The sequence below is a fragment of the Aulonocara sp. 'chitande type north' Nkhata Bay genome, linkage group LG12 (assembly GCF_057382095.1).
Source record: "Aulonocara sp. 'chitande type north' Nkhata Bay isolate Kocher_YH1m ecotype deep benthic linkage group LG12, A_spYH_male_GT1.1, whole genome shotgun sequence".
NCBI lineage: Eukaryota > Metazoa > Chordata > Actinopteri > Cichliformes > Cichlidae > Aulonocara > Aulonocara sp. 'chitande type north' Nkhata Bay.
The window spans coordinates 22663154-22672416 of NC_141355.1; the positions used below are offsets into that span (position 1 = coordinate 22663154).

General features: G+C 39.4%; 1 long non-coding RNA gene across 1 annotated transcript; it reads left to right on the top strand.

Moving 5' to 3' along the window:
• The first annotated feature begins 3438 nt into the window (after positions 1–3438).
• LOC147317461 (uncharacterized) lies at positions 3439–7470 on the top strand. Its single transcript, XR_015131671.1, has 4 exons — positions 3439–5187; positions 5296–5415; positions 5504–5606; positions 5714–7470. It is a non-coding gene; the product is annotated as an uncharacterized LOC147317461 (long non-coding RNA).
• The last annotated feature ends 1793 nt before the right edge of the window (positions 7471–9263 follow it).

A 9263-nucleotide genomic window follows, 5' to 3' on the forward strand; every position in this document is an offset into this window, starting at 1 on the left:
CATGCCGGCGACGCGCGTCGAAACTGATGGAGCAAAGGCCATGGTGAAAGAAGTTGAGGATGGGCTGTCAATGTGGACCGATGAGGTGACCACACTGCAATCTACAGTAGAGAGTATGAAGAAGGAGCTGTCTTACTTGAAAGATAAATGTGTTGACATAGAAGGCAGGATACGAAGAGCAAACATCCGTATCATAGGGATCTCGGAGGTCCCGGTCTCAAGCTCCTCCACAGCCGTATCCGTGCTACTATGTGAAGTGCTGGGTATGGATAAAGAAGTTATTGTCGACCGCTCACACAGGAGCCCTATCCCGAGAAATTCAGGTGGTAACCCGTGCACCGCCATAGCCAAGCTTCACTATTACCAGGATTGTGTGGAAATTCTACGATGTGCCAGGGCCCAAGCTCTGCTTAAGTTTAACAGACAATCTATTGCAATATTCCTGGATTTTACATCCTCAGTAGCCCGGGCTTGGGCTGCATATAAAAGAGGTTCATAAGCTTCTTCATAAACAGGAAGGTGTCCGTTTTGGGATTATGTTCCCGGCGTGACTTCGTATCAAGCACAACGGGGAAGAGAAAGAGTTCCTGGATGCGGCGAAGGCAATGTCAAAGAACATATTATTAGTGCTTGAACAGGCTTCGCCTGGTATCCTACATGGGAGCACGGTTGGTGGTATCAGTCATTGCTGCGTATGCGTGATTCTGTTTATCACAGCGTCCACGTTATGATAAAGAGTTTGGAGTAGGGCTGGGCGATATGGCCCAAAATTCATATCTCAATGTTCTTTAGCTGGATGGCGATATACGATATATATCTCGATTTTTTTTTTTAAAGCCATGAAGTAAGAACAAAAAGAGAGTTCTTAATCAAAGCTGTGTCCCAGATCTCACACAAGCACTTTTATTAACATACAGCGTAGATGTACATGAAAAACTTGCTCAGAAATAAATCAGCATTTATTAAATAATAATGCTCCATAAATAAAATAAAACAATGTTGTTTTTGTGCATAACAAAAAGCTCACAATTGTGCAGTCAAAATGTAAACTAAAAAGAAGCTGAGCATAATGACAAAGACAGACAGATTTCGCAAGTGCTCTGTTCCCAAGTTCTACCGCGTGACTGACAGCCCTGAGTTTGAAATCTGCTTCATAACCATGTCTCTTAGCAGGTGCCATTTGTGGTCCTTATACACACACAATACGGTAATATTACGTTGAAGCACAGTACGTATCACTCCGCGTGGCTCCTGACTACTGCAGCCGTAATGCTCCGACAATCCATCAAGTGGCGCGGCATCGTAGCGTACAAAAGTCGTACTAAAACATTTTTTGACAGGTTTCTGAGCGCCGTGTACCTCATACATTTGGTCCACGGTCAGTAAGCATGACCAGATTCATACATAAGGCGCACTGTCGATTTTTGAGAAAATGAAAGGATTTTAGTGCGTGCTTATAGTCCGAAAAATATCGTATACAAGTTTTGTAAGGTGGTTTGTTTCAGGGCAGGAGGCTGGGAGACTTCACGCAGTTTCACACACTCTTCATTTTGCACTTTATGGCCCTGTTGTAAATGGTGAAAATACTAGTAGTGCTAGCTATATAGCATGAACGTGTTAGCGAGCTAACTGCTAGTGCTAACACTAACCGCAATGCTAACCGCTAATGCTAACCGTATTTTTTATTTTTTTGTACATTTTATTTTTTATTATGCATGTCTTATGCCTGGTGGTGCAGCAGGGATGTCCAAATTCAGGCTGCATCCTCCGAAAACCGGGTAGGCTGGAAGTGAGCGACTGTGAAATTGGACGGTCTAGCCTTCAGAATTACGTCACAAGCTCTCTTGGTGGAGTGAAACTCAGCCATCTGCTCCTAGCTATCCAAAATATGACCATATGCTGCCGTAAATTCTTGACCATCTCACACTTCTGTTTAATCAGTTTTCTGTTTGATGTTTATTCAACTGTGTGAAAACCCAGAGTAATCCTCCTGAGGGATTAATAAAGTTATATTTAATCTAATCTACTAACTTCAATCTCAGCCAAACTGCTTTACTCACGAACAAATAAAACACTGAAAAAAGCCAAACAATAACATTTTTAAGTTATCTTAAGTGACTTATATATCATGTTAACCTGAGTAGTTAAAGACCGCGGGGGGTCTGAAAGCGATGTGCTGGGAGTCCGCTGCTCTCTCCGGCTCAGATATTTGAAGTTTACACAGCTACATTCTCACCTGAAAATATGTTAAAAGTTTATTTTAGGACCCAGAAAGAGTAATATTGAAACTAACTAGCTGCCGCCATTGTTGGAAACTGGAATTGGCTGGGCTGCGCTATGAAATCTGGGATATGGTTTTTTAATTTTGTTGTCGGGGTGGAAAATCGGGAGGAATTCGGCAGAATGGTGGCTCCAGGAGATTTTCGGGAGGGGCACTGAAATTCGTGATTCTCCCAGAAAAAGGGTTGGCATGTATGCTTAGAACAGATATAACGTTTCTTCAGGAAACGCATTTGCGTACCTCTGATCATTTCCGAATCCAGACTGGATGGGTAGGTCCGATATTTCACTCTGAATTTAACTCTAAAGCTCGGGGGACAGCAATCTTGATCAGTAAAACTCTACCATTTACAGCTACAACTGTAGAACTGTAGTTGTTATAGCTGTAGGGCATCTATATGGTTTTGCTTTGATGTTAGCAAATGTCTACACCGCTAATTGGGAAGATAATAGTTTTTTCACTAATGTCTTTGCATGGCTCCCCAATTTTCTTTTGGATAAAAAAACTTGTCCCTTTAGTTAAGAGTTTTTTTTTTTTTTGAAAGACATAATATTCCCTCCCTAGGAGAAGATGCAATCGTTAGTCTGGAGGAACCTATTTCTAATTTTGAAATTGAAATGGCATGCAGTCTGGAAAATGTCCCGGCCCCGACGGGTATCCATCTGATTTTTTACAAAAGGTTTTCTTCCCAATTGAATTCACTGTTAAAATCCACTTTTGAAGAGTCCTTCTTTTCACAATCCTTGCCTCCAATAATGCGTCAAGCAGTGATCTGTTTAATTCTAAAAAAGGAAAAAGACCATTTAGATTGTAGTTCATATCGTCCAATATCTTTGTTGAACAAGGACAGCAAGATTCTTGCTTATGTGTTGGCCCGTCGCTTAGAGAAGTATTTGTCCTCCATTATTTCACCAGACAAGACGGGCTTTCTTAAAAATAGGCTTTATTTTTTTAATATTAGATGTCTATTAAATATAATTTATACCCATGTTAAAGGTAATACATTGGAAACCGTAATTTCGCTTGACACAGAAAAGCCGTTTGATCGGGTGAGATGGGATTTTGTTTTTCATACGCTTAAAAAATTTGGCTTCAGGAGTAATTTTGTATCTTGGATAAAAGTATTGTATTGTTCCCCTCTAGCAGCTGTCTGGACCAATAATAATTTGTCCCCCTTCTTTGAGCTCCAACGCGGTACATGAAAGCGATGTCCTCTGCCTCCTCTTCTTTATGCCATCGTAATTGAACCACTAGCTATAGCTCTGAGACAATGTGCTGATGTTGAGGGAAGACATCGAGGTGGTATTGAACATCAAGTCTCTCTTTATGCCGACGACATGCTTTTATTTATTTCCAACCCTCCGAATAGCCTCCCCAAACTTCTGGATATACATAAGGAATTTGGGACAATTTCTGGATATAAAGTGAATTTTGGGAAGAGTGAGTTTCTGATACAAATACTTGTATAAAACTATCTTCCTTTATTGTCTAAGTTAAAAGAGGACTTTGGAAAATGGGAGTTCTTGCCTCTTTCGCTGGGTGGTAGAATAAATATCATCAAGGTGAGTTTATTTTCTAAATTTCAATATTTTTTTCAATGTCTTCCAATTTTTTAACGAAATGTTTTTTTTTAACAGTTTGAATAGTCAAATTTCTTCCTTTATTTGGAAAAAAGCCACCTAGACATATTACAAAGATCGCAGAGCGCAGGAGGCTTAGCACTCCCAAATCTTTTGTTGTATTACTGGGCATCAAAAATAAGGGCATTATTGAAAATTAGCAGTAGCTATAAACCTATGTGCGGCACATCAGTTTCATGTCTTGCACTTGAACTATGTTAAACTGCACTCTCCCTTTTAAATAAATAAATTCAAAAATAAATAAATTCAAATTGTACTGGGTAAAAGATCATGATAATTTATTTTCATGGGTAACACTGGAAAAGTAGTCAGTGAATCGAGGCTCCCTGTTGTCCTTGTTGTGTGCCCTGGCAGGACCTATCTCAAGCTTCACCACAAATCCTCTTGTTATTCATTCACTGAAGTTATGGTACCAGCTCAGAAGTCACTTTAAACGGACTGAGCTCTCTCTTATTGCATCACTGCATAGACATTGTATGTTTCCTCCCTCCTTAATGGACGAGGCAGTTATTATATGGACAGAGCTCAGAGTAACTTCGATGAATGCTCTTTTCGCGGACAATATCTTCTGTTCATTTGGACAATTGGTGTCCAAGTTTAAGATTCCTCAGTCACTTTTTTTTTTTTTTAGGTGTCTTCAACTCAAGTATTTTGTTGTTTCTAATATTGATTGTTTTCCGTCCTGCCCATCTCCATCTCTTTTGCACAAAGTCTTTGATCTTAAACCAGATGCTAAGTGAGTTACTGATGTTTATGAGCTGTTAAGTAATCACAAACTGCCCACATTGCAATCACTTAGAGGAACAATGGGGAAGAGATCTGGGCCAACAGATTGCAGATGAGACTTGGCATAGGATAATCAATAGGATTTTTTTCGTCATCTATCTGCCTTGAGCATGTGGTGATTCAGTTTAAAGTGGTTCATTGTCTCCATTGGTCAAAAACTAGACTAAGCAAAATCAAGGATGGGATTGACCCCACATGTGACCGGTGCAAACAAGAACCTGCTTCTTTATTTCACATGTTCTGGTATTGTGTGTTATCTTTTACGGTCTTCCGTCAGAAAAAATACAGGAGACGAGATCCGTGTATGAACTCTCACAAACAGAAAAGTAAGGACCACCACTAAATTTTAACATTATTTAAAATGAAAGAAGAAGATTCTGTTATCAAACTGTAAACTCTCCTGTGGTTCTCTCTTTGCAGACAAAACAAGACTTTTAAAGACCATCACCGCTTTCTTACTGCTGCCCCTTCTGACTTTTGGTGAGTGACTCAGAACCTTCTGTCAGACAATCCTTCCTAACACACAAGTAAAACCTGGCCCATTTGTCCTCACATCCACCCCTAACCTCTCTACTTCGTGTCTCCCAGGAATTGTGAGCTACACAATTTTCACAAACAGCAAACAAGAAGTGTCATCTCTGAGGCAACAGATGACAGAGGTTCATCCTGTGGCAGACACTCTTCCAAATTTCACCTCAGAATCTCAAGGTACGGATCTTCATCTGTATCATCATTATTTATACATGAATGTACACAAAGAACACAAATAATTTGTCTGTGATTTGTGTGAATTCAGGAGCCATGATCCTAAGCGACGTCTCCTCATGGAGACTTTGTGGCGGTTGTGCAAATTTATGCAATGGATGGACCCCTCCATGGCCAATAGGAGAGTAATCCATGTAAGAATAACATAGTTTGCACAGCAGGATTTAAATTGATATAACATGGAGAAAAAGTTTACATTTATGAACTCTGGGCAGCGTAATAATTTATTTTCTTTCCTCAGGAATATTTGCCTGTGCCTGCAGGGAACTGCTGGCCCCTGGCAGGTCAGAGTGGGGTTGTAATCATCTCACTGTTCCACCCAGTCTCCATCACTGCTTTGACACTGGGACATCTCCCAAAACACCAGTCGCCTGATGGAACCAACAAAATTAATTGGCATAAATCAGAGGCGATGCCAGTTTCCCCAAGCTTGTAGTCTAACCTAATATTGGGGATATTATGGCTAACAGTATGGGAACATCGTCACTGTCTTTTTCTTTCTTTTAGATGGAGGAAACAGTTGCGGTTGACACGTAACGTGAAAAAATGATGAATTAAAGCAACTTTGCTGACAGCGTTTACACATGCCTCTATGGCAACCGCGTCATCCCATGTTATGGGATTTAAAATAAATTAAATTTCTTAGTAAACCTTTGTGTTTGCAGCATTCAGGCCATGGTCCAGACTTCGGTCTCCTGTGTTATGGTCAGATGAAACAAAAATTGAATTGTTTTGTCACAATGATGTTTCCTTCATTTGGCGTAAAAAAAAAGAAGCCTTCAACCCAAAGAACACCATCCCCACTGTCAAACATGGTGGTGGGAACCTAATGCTTTGGGGGTATTTTTCAGGCTTTGGCTCCATCAAACTACAAGCAGGTACATCATCTAGGTTTAACTTAAACTGCAGTATCAGGCAAGGGTGCCCCATCTCCCCATACTTATTTCTAATCTGTGCTCAACTCCTCTCTGACTATATTAAACACAGTCCTCTGAAAAGTATAACAATTGCGGATAAAGAAATATTAATTAGTCAGCTTGCTGATGACTCTCTTTTTAAAAAACGCTTCGCAGGTGCAGATAGCCATTAACACAATGCCTTTTCTTTAGCTTCAGGACTCCACTTAAACACTGGCAAATGTGAACTGCTTGCAGAAATTGTACCAGTCTATCTATGGCTGGCATCCCAGTGAAAGAGTCTGTCACTTACCTTGGTATCATCATTAATAAAAATCAATCCACCAGGTGCTCCCTTAATTTCACTCCAATTTAGCATAAAATGCAACTTAAGCTAAATGCTTGGCTCCAGCAGGATTTATCCATTATAGAGAGAGTTTTACTCACGAAAGCGGAGGGATTATCTCGTCTAACTTATGCTGCTTTGTCTCTTGATGTAAATAAAAAAACTCTGGTGGGCTTCTTTATAACTTTATATCGAAGAATAGAATTCATTATATTAAGGCTACGTCCACACGTACACGGGTATTTTTGAAAACGCAGATTTTTTATTTTTTTTTATTTTTAATTTAAATTGTTGTTATTGTTTTGGTGAAATTAATTTCTTCAATGGCAGACATAGACAAAATACAAAAATACTTTATTTAATTAATTTAATGATATTACTGGCTAAATTTCATATACATCTAAATTTTATAAAGCAAAACCATCCTTTCAGTGCTATTTAAATGAAACCAAACATTATATTAAAACCATACAACATTCCCAAAATGTAAAAGCTGTCAAAACTATAAACTTATGTTCCCTGTTCAATATTATGTGATTCTTTTCTAGACTGTATCTATTTGTTCTTTTACGAAACCCCCCAACATTGTGTTTTGTTAAGTTATATTTGTGTTTTGTGAATAAAGCTTATTAAAAAAGAAAAAGAAAGTTCCTTGCTTATCTCATCCTTATCTAATTCTTCTTTTAAACACTTACCTGCAACAAAATCCCAGTTTCATCATATCAATCATTCTCTTATCCTTGGGTATGTTGCTATCCCAGCTACCACACTTTGGACAGGTCCCCAGTCTGTCGCAAAGCTAACACGCAAAGACCGACAACCCACATTTCCACCTATGGGTTCTTTAAAAAAAAAAAAAACTGTGTGTGTGTGTGTGTGTGTGTGTGTGTGTGTGTATGAACAGCCATTGATACCAGACAACTATAAAATATATATGGCTTTGTAATTAAGAAAAATTTAGTAGACACAATTACCACAGCATCTGCAAAGCAGGTAGTGTAGATAAACACAGCTTAGCTTGCTATATCCATCTTGGCTATTAACTCTTGCAGCACTGGGTGTTCTGAATTTTGGTTCCAACGAATTGCTAAACCTTTTGAAGCCAATTGGCTCACATAGTTGTGTAGATATCCCAGTCCCAATAAACATATTCGTCAATGCTTCCTCTCGCTTGTGATGTTCCTGTGAATTGACCAACCAGTAGCCATGGGGTCGCCGCTGGAAGCACTGCATTAATGTTTTTTGTGGCGTTGTCTCGGGATGCATCACGCTGCCTTGCCTGGGGTTAGCTTCTGTTTCTGGGGATGAGGGTTGGGCGTGCTCCCTTACCTTCTCAAGGTGCAAGCTTTTCAAGTGCACTTTAAGGTTTGTGGGATTTTTTTCCCTTTAGAAATATCCCCCATATTTTGTCTCTTTCCACTACAAGACACTTGCTTTTATCTAAAACACAGTCATATTCAAAGTAATCCCAAATTGGAGCAACGTACTTGCCACCTGCTGGCATAATGAGACACAGCAAGAAAAAACCTGGAAACTAAACTTCATTTTCACCCTAGACTATTTTCGTTATAAATTTAGTTAATTTTAGTTAGTTTTGTGAACATTCATTACGGTTTTAGTTAGTTTTCCTTTTTTCACAAAGTCTCCTTTTTATTTTTATTTCCGTTAATGAAAATGTTTTTTCACTTCTAGTTTTCGTTATTTCGTTAACGGTAATAACCTTGGTACCAGGCACGTGCAGAGGGGGGGCTAGAGGGGCTTGAGCACCCGCCCCTTTCCTGATGGGTGCCCAAAGTGCCCTTTTGTTGAGTGCCCCTCAACAATAATATTTAACTATTAATCACAGTTTTGCTAAATAAAAGGATCTGGCTTGCATCAGTCACATGATCACATTTAACCAATGATCGCCCTTGACGGCAGAACGCGCTGGTTACGAGCCGGGAACGAGCTCACAAAGAGCACGCGCATTTTTTGCGGTCCGGAGCTGTAGGAGAAACACAAGTTAACTCAGAGACACAGACTGATGCCACAAAACCAGTAAGTAGGTGTACAGCGTACACTGTAGTGTATAGCACCCAGGAGTATTAGCTTATTACGTACACGTTGGTAAGCTGTCTTGTTGCAACTGACGAACTGAAACAAACGAGCGTGCTGTGCAACAGCGCGACAAACATTACCTGTCCTTTTATTAACTGCACAAGTAGTGCTGGTCACAGCTGCTGGCTACCTGGCTGTCATGGGTCTGTAGCTCTGTCACCGTTTTAGGGAACATATTTAGTTTTAAAGTATTTAGAACATATTTAGTTTGAAAGTAAGTTTCCGGGCTTTTCCTGCCTTTCTGGAGGGATTATATTTCACTAAAAAACGATCTAATATGCATGTCCACATAATAATTATTATAATTATAATATATTAAAAAACACACGCTGTATTTTAAAGAACATACATTAAGAAGCAGATATAAAGTTGGATTTTACAGCAGTAAAATGATTGTATCTCTACAGTTTAAAAATGTAATAAGCTTTGCCCTGCACAGGGTGGATAGTGAA